General features: G+C 67.2%; 1 protein-coding gene across 2 annotated transcripts in view; it reads left to right on the forward strand.

The window, feature by feature from the left end:
- Window positions 1-12,750, forward strand: part of RALGDS (ral guanine nucleotide dissociation stimulator) — a 38,202-nt gene that overhangs the window by 5,596 nt on the left and 19,856 nt on the right. The window lies entirely within an intron of this gene.

Below are 12,750 nucleotides of genomic sequence, written 5' to 3' on the forward strand. Positions count from 1 at the left end.
CGGATTGCCCCAGAGGTTCTCTCTGGGGAGGGCAGTGAGGGGTGGGGCTGCTGACCTCCCCCCAGGGAGTTCCGGGGGGTTCCAGCATGACCTTGAGCAGTCCTTCACTGTGTGACCCCTCCTCGCTCCTCTGAGCCCCCCCCGTTTCCCTGCCCCCCCCCACCCCGTGTCTCGCGGGAGGGGGCGCGTCCACCCCCGGAGTGGGGCAGGCTGTGGGCACAGTGCGGGCCGCAGTGCAGGGTTTGGGGGCAGCGATGGGGGTGGCGGCCACCCAGCCAGGCGCCCAGCTCGAGCGGCGGGAGGAGGGGCGGGGCGAGGCGGCGCAGACAATGGCCCGGCGGCGGCGGCCGAGTGTCGGGAGCGGCTGGGGCTGTGGGCAGGCCCCCGACCCTGAGCCCGCACCCGCCGCGCGCCCCTGCGCCCCGACGTGCCGCAGCCCCTGCCCGCGTTCATGCTGGTGGTGCCGCCCTGTGGGCGCACGGAGGTGAGAGCCCCCCAGGGAACCAGACGCCCCAGCAAGCCCCCCTCACCCTGGGTGCAGATGAGCCAAATGGGGAGCCCCTAAGCCCGCCCCCCTCTGGTTGGGGACCCAGAGTTGGCTCCCTTGGAGAAGGCACGGAGGCCTTTGCTCTAGCCGCCGCCTGAGGTCCCCGTGTGCCCGCTTGACCAGGGGTAGGAGCCGCGGCCGGCAGGAGGCATCCTGGCCAGGGAGTGACCGGAGGCCAGTAACTCCCCCGTCTTTCCCACGGCCCCTCTGGGGACTCCCTCCTGACCCGAGGCCCTGGCCGCCGTGTCCCTTTCCCGGTTACTGGCTGTGCAGACGTGGGCGTGGGAGGGGCTTAAGCCCATGGGGCTGCGGACAGTCTGTTCCCTGGGAGTCTTGATGGCCACCCCGCTCTGGCCGGGCGGTCGCCCCAGGGAGCAGGGAGCCTGGCCTGACAGTGACCACCCGTCTCACCCGGGAGCCCTGGGGCCAGGACCTAAGGCTGTCGAGAGGTCAAGGCTGGTGGGAGGCTGGGAGCCTGGGCATTGCGTGCAGGGCCCCAGCCAGGTGAGAGCCTTAACTCCTGCCCCGCCCAGCGGCCTCACCTGTGGACTCAGGGATGTCAGGTGTGTGAAGGTTCCTGAAGCATCTGGCTCTTGGCGGGCCCTCTGCAGGTGCCCCCCACGCCCCAGGAAGGCCCAGCAATGGCTTCGCTGCCCTTGGGGAGCAGGGGTGGGGGCCGGCAGGGGCAGATTGACTCGCTGGCCCTATGTGAACCCAGCCACTTCCCAGGTGGGGAAAGTCGGGACCCGGAGTTGAGCAAATTGCTCCACCTGGATCTGCCTCCTCCCAGCCCCTCCCGGGGTGTGCTGACCAGGAGGCAGAGGTGGCCGGGCGTGCCCGTTGGCCCTCCGGGGCTGTATTGCAAGGGTGAGGCTGTGCACCTGGCCCCAGCTTGGTGGCCGCTGTGGGCTCTCAGGGCAGTGCCCGGAGTGGAAGGGCTGAGCTGGCGGGATTTCGCCATTCCTCTGGCTCTCAGGAGCTGCCTTCCTAGCTGCCCAGAGCAGGGCCCCTTCCCCATCCCCAGCCCTGCCGGGAGCAGGCGCGTGGTGAGGGAGCATGCCACCCGGCCTGGCACACGGGCGGCCGCCACCGTCCGGCAGAGCTGCAGGCAGCGGGGGCCCGTTGGGCTTCGAGGCTGCACGCATGTTGGGAGCCTCTCCCTGTCTGAGGGTGACTGTGGGCCCTTGGCTGGCTGTGGGTGCCCGTGCCAGGCGGTGGCTGAGCAAGCACACGTGTGCGGGGACGCGTGTGGCGGAGCAGAGGGGGCAGCTGACGATGGGGCCTGCGGGGTCCTGGGACCCGTGTACGTTCCGTGTCTGCACCTTGCGTTTTCTAAGTGCCAGGCCTGAGCCTGACCCTGAGGACCGGGACCCCCAGCCGTGAGCACCAGCATGCTCCTCCGTTCGGTGGGAGGCCACCCGGTGCCTTCCTGTCCCTTGTCTCGCATCCCGGGTTTGAGCAGGTGGAGGTGGGGGAGCCCCGAGCCTTCTGTAGGACAAACCAAGCGAGGGGCAAAGTGCAGGGCCTGGCTGCCGGAGGGTGGGCGCGGGACAGAGGCGGCGACTCGAAAGCCGTCGCTTCAGCTCAGTGCAACCCAAGACACCGTCCCTTGCCGGGGAGAACGTCCTTGCTGGAAGACTGTGGGCACAAGGGCGGTGGGTACCAGCAGCCAGCTGGAGCCCTGGGTCCTTCCCAGCGGCCGGGGCGGCTCGGGCGGTCCCCTCTGAAAGGGCAGCCCTGCTTCCCAGGCCCTGGGCCCGCCTCAGGCGGGCGGCAGGCAGGTGGCAGCCCCGGGCACTCGGCGTCCCTGGCACAGCCAATAGCCGTGTCTCCACAAGGGCCCGTTTGTCCCGACTCCCCTGGCCCTAGAGCCCCAAGTGACCAGGCCCTGCTGGACACAGGAGCCCACTGTGGGCTCAGTGCCCCCCCCACCTCCCTCCACCCCGCCTCAGCAGGCCCTGGCTGTGCTTTGGGGAGGGGCTGCTCAGCCCGGCCAGTCCAGACTGGAGTCACCTACTTACCCAGTAAGCAAAGACCCAGTCCCCCGAGGTTGCTGAGCCAACCATTTAGGGAGGAACGAAAACCCAGGTTGAACCAGCGGAACTGACCGCCTGCCTCTCCCCACCCCCCAGCTCGGCCATCCCAGCGCAGGCCCCGCCTCCAGCCCGGCTCTCTGGGAAGCACTTTCATGGGAGAGCCAGGCTGGCTGAGAAGGCCTTGCCCTTGCTATGCCCTCCTCCAGCTTCTCCCCGGCCTTGCCACCTCTTCCAGGAAGCTTTCCAGGGATCTTCTCACCTGGAACTCCTTGGCTCTTGGACTTGAATATTTTCAAGTCCAGGCACTTTGAGGCTGGAGGAACCACCTGGACCCTGGGGCACGCCCGTTCATCCCGGGATTTATTGAGAACCCATGCTATGCCCGGGCTGAGCTCAGCGCCAGTGTCCCTCAGGTGGCTGGGCTTCCTCACGCGCCTCCCAACTGAGGAGAGGGGCGGACTCGGGGGCTTGGAGCCCAGGGCCCCTTCCTGCGTGGCGGTGTGTGCCCACACGTGCTCTGCTCGCCCTGCACCTGTCGGTGCCTGCGGGCCCACTACGGGCTGGGCATCGTCCCAGGCAGTGGACACGAGGGTGCACAGGACAGGAGTGGCTGCCCCAGGGAGTCGGGAGCCCCGCTGGGTGTTGGGGGCAGGTGGTGGACCGAGGGTGACTCCAGTGCTTCTCCCTCCGGTCTTTCCTCACCTGGTGCTCTCTCTGCTTGCCCGCCCCTTGTGGAGCCACTGTCTTCCGCACCAGCCTGTCCCCCGGCCCCCCATGTGCCAGCCTCCCCCCTCCCCCCGACTTGTCCATTCTCACCCGCAGACACGCATTTTCCCTGCTGCGCCCCAGCACCGGCAGGCGATGTTTGCCTGCTGTGCTCGCCAGCGCCGGAACTGGGCCTGGCGCCTGGAGGGCCCGGACACGCCGCCTGGGCGAGTGTGAGCGGCAGGCCTGGGGTCACAGGCCACGGGTGGTTTGGGCTCCAGGTTCTGCTGCCGGCCCTTGGGGGCGGGAGATGAGCGGAGATGGTCTGGAGAGCTTCGTGGCAATGGGACGTCGCGTAGGCGGCGTCTTGCCGCGGTGCCCAGCCGTCCTGCGGAGGGGATTCGGGGGAACCACTGGTTCTCCCCAGGCGGCAGCTCCCGAGCACGCGGCTGCTCCCAGGTGCCGTCCTCGGTGTCTCCCCCCCGGGATGTGCTCGCACCTGCACGGAGCCTCGGGGGCGGGGCTGCCCGAGTCCGCCAGAGCAGGTGGCCGCGGGGACTGGCGCCCGGGCCGTCGACGCAGAGCCCCCGTGTCACTGCGGTCCTCGCGGTCGCCCTCGGGCTGCTTGCCCAGCTGGATGTGGGGGCCGGGCCCCAGGGGGCTTAGGGGCACACTCCTGGGCTGCCCAAGCAGGGGGGGGCTGCCCTTGGCAGTGCTGGGGCCTCCTGGGCATGCAGCCAGGGGGCGCGGCTGGGGCCGAGCCCCAGATTCTCCGAACCCCAGCTTCTTGGCAGCCTGTTTGAGTCAGTGGGCTGGGAACGGCCTGCGGCGGGGGAGCCCCGTGGCGGGTGAATCAGCAGCCGAGCAGCACCGCCTGGGCAGGGCGGCGGGGGTGGGGGGGGGCGAGCCTCAGCTGCCAGAACAAGCCTGGCCCCTTTGCCTTTCTCCCGCTCCCTGGCAGGTGCTTCCTGGACGCTGCCCCTCCTGGGGCTTCCCAGCCGGCGCCAGGGGACGGGGCCTCCCGGGTGGACCTGTGGCCTTCCAGAGTGACTCTGAGGCGCTGCACCCCCTTTAAAGCAGTGCGTCCCCTTTTATAGAAGGGCACCCGTGGTGAGGATTGAGCAGCCCCAGCTCAGGTGTGCAGGGAGGAGCAGGGGCCCGCAGCCGCTGGCAGCCCGGCTGAGCTCTGTGGCTTTGGGTGAGTGGCGCCCTCGCCGAGCTGCTGAGCCGAGCTCCCCCGCGGGCCTGCTTCACCTCGCGCCGGGGACGTGACCGCCGCGCTGGCACGCCGGTGGATAGTAGAGATGGAGTGTCGGCACTGGGGTGGGCAGGCAGAGGCGGCAGCATCTGGAGTCGGCCCTTCTACAGGGCATGGGGCACCAGCCACCACGGGCAGCCCCTGCCCCTCTGCTGCCTGGGCGCATCCACTGTGGTCTGCAACTGGGCAGAGTGGAGGACAGCGAGCTGGGGGCAGGGCAGTCAGGGCTGGGTGTGCCCCTGACCTTGGCCCCGGCCTGCTGTGCAGCCTCAGGCAAATAGTTCGCCCTCTCTGGGCCCTGAGAGTTTCTCGGCTTTAACCACACACGTGGTCACTGCGTCATCCGCTGCACGGACGCGGAATGGAAACACTTTGTGTCCATCGAGGAGAGCCAGGCGGGGCTCTAGGGCCTGAGGGGCAGCTCCCTCTTCTCAGTGGGCTGGCATTGGCCTTGGGGCTCAGTACCCTGCTTCCGGGAGCCCCAGTCAATGAGGATGGGGGTGGCCAGGCGGAGCTGCACCCCATCACAGCCCTCCCCCAGCCCAGGGACCGGGTCACTGCTGAGCCCCGCCAGCAGCACCCAGTGTCAGGTCGGAGGCTGCAGGGAAGAGGGGCCAGGCTGGGCCGTGGCCTCCCCTATCTGCTTCCTGGACAGGATGTTGTGCTGAGTAAACAGCTCGAGGAGTCACGGCCTGGCTGAGTCACCGCCCCTAGCGACAGGGCTGCTGTTTATAAACACGGCGCTTCATGCCACAGGGTTGTGAGCCCCAGGAGGGGGCGAGAGGAACCCCCTGCCAGATGTTGAGCATGGCAGGCCCCCCAGGAATCCCTCCCCCACCAGAGGACGCGAGTCTGGGTGGAGGAGAGCATTGGCACGCGTGTGTGTGCGCGCGCACACACACACACACACGCACGTGAGTCCCTGAGTCGGGTTTGCTGAGCCTGCGGCATGTGCCTGGCCAGGTGCCTAATCCCAGGGCCATGGGCATGGCAGGCAGAGCACCGTGGGAGCCAGGCGGGTCACGTCACCTCGGTGTCGGGGAGCAGCTTGGCGAGAGTGGACAGGGCCGGCGCGGGCTGTGTGCCGGGCACGCTCGGGACACGGTGGATGCAGGTGGCGTCCCCAGCGAGCCTTGCCCCCGGCCCCCGGAAACCTGGCTCTCTGTTGCAGGCGGTGACAGTGATGTGGTGCAGCATGTGGCAGGGAACAAAGGCGCCTCTGCGCTCCCCTCCCCTCGCCAGCCCCGCCCCCTGGATGGTGTTTCTGGCCTGCAGCTGGCCTGCAGCTGGCCCCGGCGTCCGTGGCCTGGCCGTGACTCAGGCCGAGCCCTCCTCCCCGGCGCAGCCCTGGCCTGGCTCAGAAAGGACTGGCTGACGCCTGGGCCCTGAGGCCAGCCGACCTGGAGGCTGGGGCTGGCGGGAAGTGGAGAATGTGGGGAGCACAGGGGGCCTGTTTGGCGCCTAGGAAGCAGGGAGCTGCTGTGGGACTGTGGGTAAGCGCTCGGTGAACGCTTAAGCCCAGGCGGTGAGACCCTAACACACCTAATAGGCAGCCCCCCTCCGCCCCCCACCCCCACAGACACACATGCTCCCCCTTTTAGACGACAAACTTTTCCAAGTTATCCATAGGGCTTGGTCGTGGGGCCGCACACTGAGCACGCACAGGCCCAGGCTGCCATCTGGAGCTCCTCCTGGGGCTGGAGCCAGGCCACCTGGCACGGGCCCGTGGGTCATACCCACCGACACCTCCGGGTGTGTGTGACGTGCCAGGCTGCGGGGCGGCGGGTGGCCGAGGGAGGTGGGCGAGCATGCGTGGGTCTCCGATCATGAGCCAGGCCTGAGCTGAGCTCCTGTTGAATCCCGCAGGACCCCTGCCCCCGTTTTACACGCGAGAACATTGAGGCCCAGAGCCGCCCGGTCACGGTCCTGGCCTGAGCTGGCTGACTCGGGCCCTGCTGCCGGGGCTGAGGACACCGCGCTGCATGCTCTGAGGGCCGGGCGGGCCGGGTAGAAGTGAGCCCTGGAGGTGGAAGGCACTGCTTCGGGGTCCACCTGGGGTCCCCCTCTTCACCTGCGTTTCTTTGATCCCCTGGCCCCCACCCACATCCTCCAGGGGTTCCTGTCTTCCGGGTAAGAGATCTTCCCGTCGGAGCCCAGGGGTGCGCACTCTGGCTGAGGGCAGCCCCCCATCCTGCACCCCTGCTTTGTGGCCCAGGAAGCTGAGGCTCAAAAAGAAGAATCTGCAGGTCCCTCTGGAGCCTGGTCTCAGCTCTTGCCTGCTCAGCTGGGTCCCCTCGCCCCACAAAGCCACCGGAAGAGGATGTGAAACTCAGCCAGTAGGTGCAGGCGGGCTCTGTGTCACACTGGCTCTCCTGGCTGCCTCTGCCGGTCCCGGGCCTTGATGTGCCTGCTGGCGGGCTCCGGAGCCCCCACCGGCCCCCTGCTCCTACAGGCCTCCGGCGCTCTGAGCCCCCAGCCCTCTGCCCACCAGGGCCCCAGAAGGGTAAGGAAGCAACCCAACATCTGGGCTCTGTCTCTCTGGGTTTGGGGGTCTGGGCGCCGAATGCTCCTGGAAGGGGCATCTCTGCAGAGCTGCCGGGCGGACCCCATGAGATCTCCGCCCGGAGGTCCCGGGCAAGTCCCTGTTGCCCTGCCCTGGGCCTCGGGTTCCATTTGTCCAGCGCGTGCTGGACTCGCCCCCTGGCTGCTGATGTCTGGTTGACAGCAACACGGGGAAAACAGGGTCAGGGGTGTTTTCCCGAAGCCGGTGAGCCTGCTGCATGGCGCCACCCCCGATGGCGAGCCCCCCACCCGCACCCCCGGCGTTTTCGGTGGCTTCTCTGAGATGGAGCTGGCGGCTGCCTGGTTGGTCCCCGCAGTTCAACACCAAGTCCCAGCTTGGGGTGCTGGGGTGGGGGCTGTGAGGGTCGTGCGTCGCCAAGGCTTCTGGAATGAGGCCATAGCTGGGGTAAGTGGGCGGGGGTGGGGTGCCACCAAAGCTGGGGGCCCCACCCACCGAGCCCTGTTTTGATCTGCCACCTTTCCTGGCTCTGGGTGGTGACCTCCCGGATGGGGGAAGGGAATGGGGCCTTAGGGTGTCGGGGAGCCCGTGGGCCCACCCAGGAGGGGCTGCCGGCCCAGCTCGCTCCAGAGCCCGTCTGCGTGTCCTTGGCTGGCTCACGGCCTGAGACGAGTGGGAATTCCTGGCCCTGCCCGTCACGGGAGCAGGTATGACAGCCATGCGGGTGACACCAGGCCTAGGCACTTGGGTGCTCAGCTCCACGGGGCCAGGCCGGCGGACGGGCAGACTGGCAGAGGGCCTCCGTGGAGCTGGGCCTGCCCAGCATGGCCCGGGAAGCGCGGCCCGCCGTGCCCAGGGAGCGGAGGGCCTGGCTGTTTTTTGCCTCTGTCTCCGTGGTGACCGCCAGGCGGTGGGCCAGCTCTCGCCGCGCCACCCCCCGCAGTCCTGCGCCCTGGCCGCCCCCTCTGCCGGCCCCCGAGGTGAGTTTCCAGGGACGTGGGCGCCTCTGCCGGGAGGCCGGCTGGGCCACCGGGGCACGGCTCAGGGGCGGCTCCGTCTACTTCCTCCCTCCTGTCAGGACTGGTTGAAGGAGTTTGCTGGCAGCCCTGGAGGCTCCCTCTCCCATACTGGGGTAGCGGCGGAGGGGGGTGCCGCCGCCGTGCCCGCGTGCTCCCGGGCAGCGTGTCTGCCCACCCTCCCCGGGCGGGCGGCGTAGGGTCACGGGGCTGTCCTGGGCTCCTGTCCTCACGGTGCTGCTTGGCTCACAAGGGCTTGTGGGCTGCTCCGGCTGCTCTTCTGGGAACCCCGGGCAGGTGGTGACCCCGTTAGCACCCTCCTCCTCGTTGTTTCTCTTGTCCCCATCTCACTGATGGACAGGGAGGTGCAAGGTGGTCCTTAGGGCTGGCATGGTTCTCATGGGCTGGCGCGGGTGGCTGGAAGGTAGGCAGCTGGGCGGGGAGAACACCAACCTGGGTCCCACATCTTGAGAGAGAGGGGGCTCCCCACGCCACGGGCGCCTCCTCAGCCCTCCGTGTCCGGCGCTCGGCGGCCTGGCCCTGCTGGGGTGGGCCTGGTGTGTCCAGCTGTCTCCCTCCCACACCAGCCCCTCGGGAACTGTCTCGGCTCAGCTGCAGTGTCTCAGGGTCCCCTTCTGTTCTCTCCCTCTCGTCCCCTGTACCTCGGGCTGGGTTGGGTTGGTGGCCTTCAGTGGCCCTGGGATGGGGACACTTGTCACGACCCCTCGTCCCCACCGTGTGTAGCACAGTGACCCGGGGCCTGGAATGTCCGAGAGCTGCCCCAGCCTCCCAGGAGTTGAGTCAGGACCGAGCGCACCCCCTTCCTGTGAGGGGGCGTGGAGGCCCCCAGCGAGCTCGTGGCTGACCCCGTGCCCTGAGCACCCCTACCCGGGCTGTTCCCTTGGTGCCAGGCGCTGGCCTCCTTGTGCTGGTCGCCTGAGACAGTAACGCCCTGTGAGGTCAGAGATCTGGCCGCTGTGATGTCACCTCCCTCCGCCTCGTATGGCCTCCTAGAGGCTTGCAGGCTCCATGTCCGCCCCTGACCACCTCTGGGCGCAGCCCCCAGCCCGTGGGCCCCGCGCCCCCGAGGGAGGAAGAGGGGAGGCCCTGCAGGTTCCCAGGAAGGCAGTGGCAGAGGGGCGGGGCCGGGGCAGATGTGTCACCTCCTGCCAAGGTGTGTGCTCACCTGCCCACAGAGGGCTGCCCCGGGACCCAGGCAGGCCAGGAATGGTGACGTCGGAGTCGGGAAATGACCCAGAACACACCCTGTCCCGTCTTCCCCGTGCTCTAAATATAGACCACAAGAGACAGATGGGGTGACCTTGACCTCTGCCTGCCCAGGCAGGCGCGAAAGGCCTGCCCCGAATCTGGGTCCCCAGCTGCTGCTCCTGCCCCCGTGGCCGCGGCCCAGCCCAGGTTGGAAGGGGTGACGGCTGAGGCCTGGGGCCGCCCAGACCCGGAGCCCAGTTCTGGCTCTGAGCCGCGCTGTGCCCAGGCCATGCCCCACCCTGGCACCTGGGCAGAGGCAAAGCTGGCGCTGGCTTCGAGCGCACTCGGAGCACCCTTTAGCGTGGTTCTTACGGGCTGGCGCGGGTGGCTGGAAGGTAGGCAGCTGGGCGGGGAGAAGAGGGCCCGGCCTGGGGCACTGGCACTCAGCGCTCTGTCCAACCTCGCTGGGCTGGGACAGAGGCCCTGGGGGCGCCACTTGGGCCCCAGCAAGGAGACTGTCTTTTGCCTGAGAGCGGCGAGGGAGCTGTGAAGGATCTGAGGCTCCTCTGGCTGCTGGGGGGAGGGACCAAAGGTGTGTGAAAGCAGGAAGAAAAAGGGGTCTCAGAGGTTTGACCTGTGCCCACCGTCCCTCACCCCAAGGAGACTCCAAGCCAGGGAGAGAGTCCAGGCCATTGGGGTCTGCTCACCCCAGGAGCCCAGCCCCCACCGACAGGGCCAGCAGGCCGGCGTGGCCAGGTCGCCAGAGTTACAGGAGAAGCTGGAGATGTGGATTTTTGATGAAATCACTCTTCTTGTTATGGTTGGCTCAAAATTTTGAAATCACTTTGAAAGCCAAGCCAACCACACGCGTGGCTTGGACTTGGCCTGTCTCGGCCTGGCCGTCTGTCCTTAGTTTCCTGCGCTGGGTGTCCCGGCCGGAGCATCCTGGCCGTGGGGAGGCCCGTCCCAGGCTGCTTCTCCTGGGACTGGGTGAGCTGAGTGTGCAGGTGGAGGGAGGCCCCAGCGCGTCCGGAGGCCCCAGCGCGTCCGGAGGCCCCTGGTCCTCCCGCCGGCCCTGGGACTGCAGACTCCCCCAGATCCTGGGGCTGCCTGCACTGTCCCCAGCTGGGCTGGAAGCTGTTGGCGTGGTATCCCTTCTGGGACCCCGGAAATGGGGAAGAGCTCAGGGGTCACTGCTCCGGGTGAGGAGGGGGCAGGCTCCAGCTGTCCTCCTTTAACTCCTGTGGAAAATTCCAAATAGACACAAAAGCAGAGACATTGGCATCGTGACGCCCCAATTTGATGGTCACGTCTGGCCTGCTCTCGTTTCTCCTCTAACGACCGTCCATCTCCCCACATGCCCCCCATGTTTATTTAAATCCTGGAGCATCCTTCCATCCATAAATATTCCAACATGTAACTCAAAGAATGAGGTTGAATGTGTCAAGCGCCGACAGTGTTGACGGCAGCCCCCGTCTAACCAGCTGCCGCGTCCACGTCACTGCCTGTCTGCTCCCCGTCTCCCGCTTTGCGTTTCCCCGTGAAATGTAGGAGCTGAAGAAACTGGGTGGTTTGTCCTGCAGCGGTTCCCAGTGTCTGGAGCCTGCTGCTCACACCCCTGGTGTGTCTCACGGGGTCCTCGGGGCCCTGAAATGCTCCCGCGTGGCCGCCACGGGCAGAGCCCTGCCTGGCTGGGTCCACATGTGGTTTGGCAAGAACATGGGGATGGGGGTGGCTCTGTGTCCTCCAGCAGGTGACACACAGCCCTGTCTGGTCTCTTTGTGGCTGGCCCTGTCCTGGGAAAAGGACTTGGCCACAGCCTTGGGGGTACATGAGAACTAGAGAGACTCACACACCCGAGGCCCCCCCGAGAATCACAGCCCTTGTCCTATGAGTCTAGCACGGTGTCTTGGGCCTGCCTGACCTGGGTGCTGAGCATGTGTTAGTTATGCCCCTTTATAGGAAAGAGCTGTGGTGGAGCAGGGTGACTTGCCTGGGAGCAGAGGGGGGTCACACAGTAAGAAAGGGAAGGAGTTGCACCCTGGGAGCCGGGGGTGCGTGTGTGGGGGTGCGTGCACACACACCTGTGCAGCTGGAGCAGTGAGTGGGCTTGCCGGACTCAGGAGGGAACCCTGGACGGGTGAGCGAGGCCGCGAGGTCGTGAACACAGACGGCAGCCGGAGGGGCTGCTCAGCAAAGGACACCCCACACTTCACCGCCCATGGGGGTGTCCGGTGGTTGGATGAGAGGCTGCCCTGCCGGCCATGGGGGGTGTCGTGAGGGACCATCCTCTCCCCCACCTCGCCAGACTTTTGGGGTCTTCCCCACCCCAGCAGCCTGGACAGTCACGGCCGGAGAGGCAGTGACCTGGAGTCTCGGTGCCCTCGTGAGTCACTTGGCCCCTGGGCCACTTTCCAGGCTGTAAAATGGGCCTGAGCTTGCTTCCCAGGCCCCTCCCTGGGAGAAGGTGCGGAGCAGCGAGGAGATGAAGTGAGCCTCAGACGGTGCTTGGATGCACCTGGCAAGGGCTGTGCTCCCTGAGGCCAGAGCTCAGCTCCGGAGGGAGTGGGAGGACAGACGCCGCGCGGGAAGGCAGCGCCCGGGCCGCCCCGCCGCCACTCTGGGTGCGCGCGCCCTGGCTCCCCGTGGGGGGGTAGGAGACAGGGTGGGAAGCTCCCCCAAAGCCTCTTGGGTATCTCCACCCAGACCAAATCGCCCCGCCTTTTTATATATTAAAAAAAAAATTCATTGTACTTACTGCATGTTCGTGATCACAAAAATAGTTGAAGGAAACTAGAAAATTCAAGAAGTAGGAGGAAAGGTGCCAAGCACTGCCCGGAGGTAGCCACCGTGGCTTTTGCCGGACAGGGCCGGCTGGTGGCCAAGTGTCCACTCGCGAGGCTCCATCTGCATCCGGGTGCCTCCGCGCCTTGATCGGGGCCTGTGAGCTGGACAGTCCGGGGGGGCGGCCTGGGGCGGCCGGGTCGCCGTGGCCTGGTGAGCTGTAGTGGCTTCCGCCTGAGTCCTCCTCTGGGAATCCCTGTGCCCAGCGCTCATTGTGGCCTGAGGGTGAACTTGGCAGTGGCGGGTAGTGGAGTTAAGGCAGGAGCGCCGTCAGTGCCCTTACTAGGAGCTGCCAACTCCTCGCCTGCCTCCCACCCAACGGAACAGCCGCCTGTGTGGCCCACGAGCAATGGTCTCGCTGGGCCCCACTGCCCATGGCTCTCTGTGGGCTCACAGTGGGTGTGCAGGAGAGGCCCACGGGATGCACAGTCTGGTCCTGTCCTCTCCTTGCAGCTGAGAAACTGAGGCCAACGGCGTGGGCTTTGCAGGCGGGTGGTGGCATTGCCAGGGCTGCTGGCAGCAACTGCGGCCTCCATCCGTCTCCAAAGGGATGATGACCCTGCTTGACCTGGCTATTGACCTCCAGCCTCTCTTCCTCCCCAGCTTCTGGAGAA

The sequence above is a fragment of the Talpa occidentalis genome, unplaced genomic scaffold, assembly GCF_014898055.3.
Source record: "Talpa occidentalis isolate TD23 unplaced genomic scaffold, MPIMG_talOcc4v2.1 talOcc4.7, whole genome shotgun sequence".
Taxonomy (NCBI): Eukaryota; Metazoa; Chordata; class Mammalia; order Eulipotyphla; family Talpidae; genus Talpa; species Talpa occidentalis.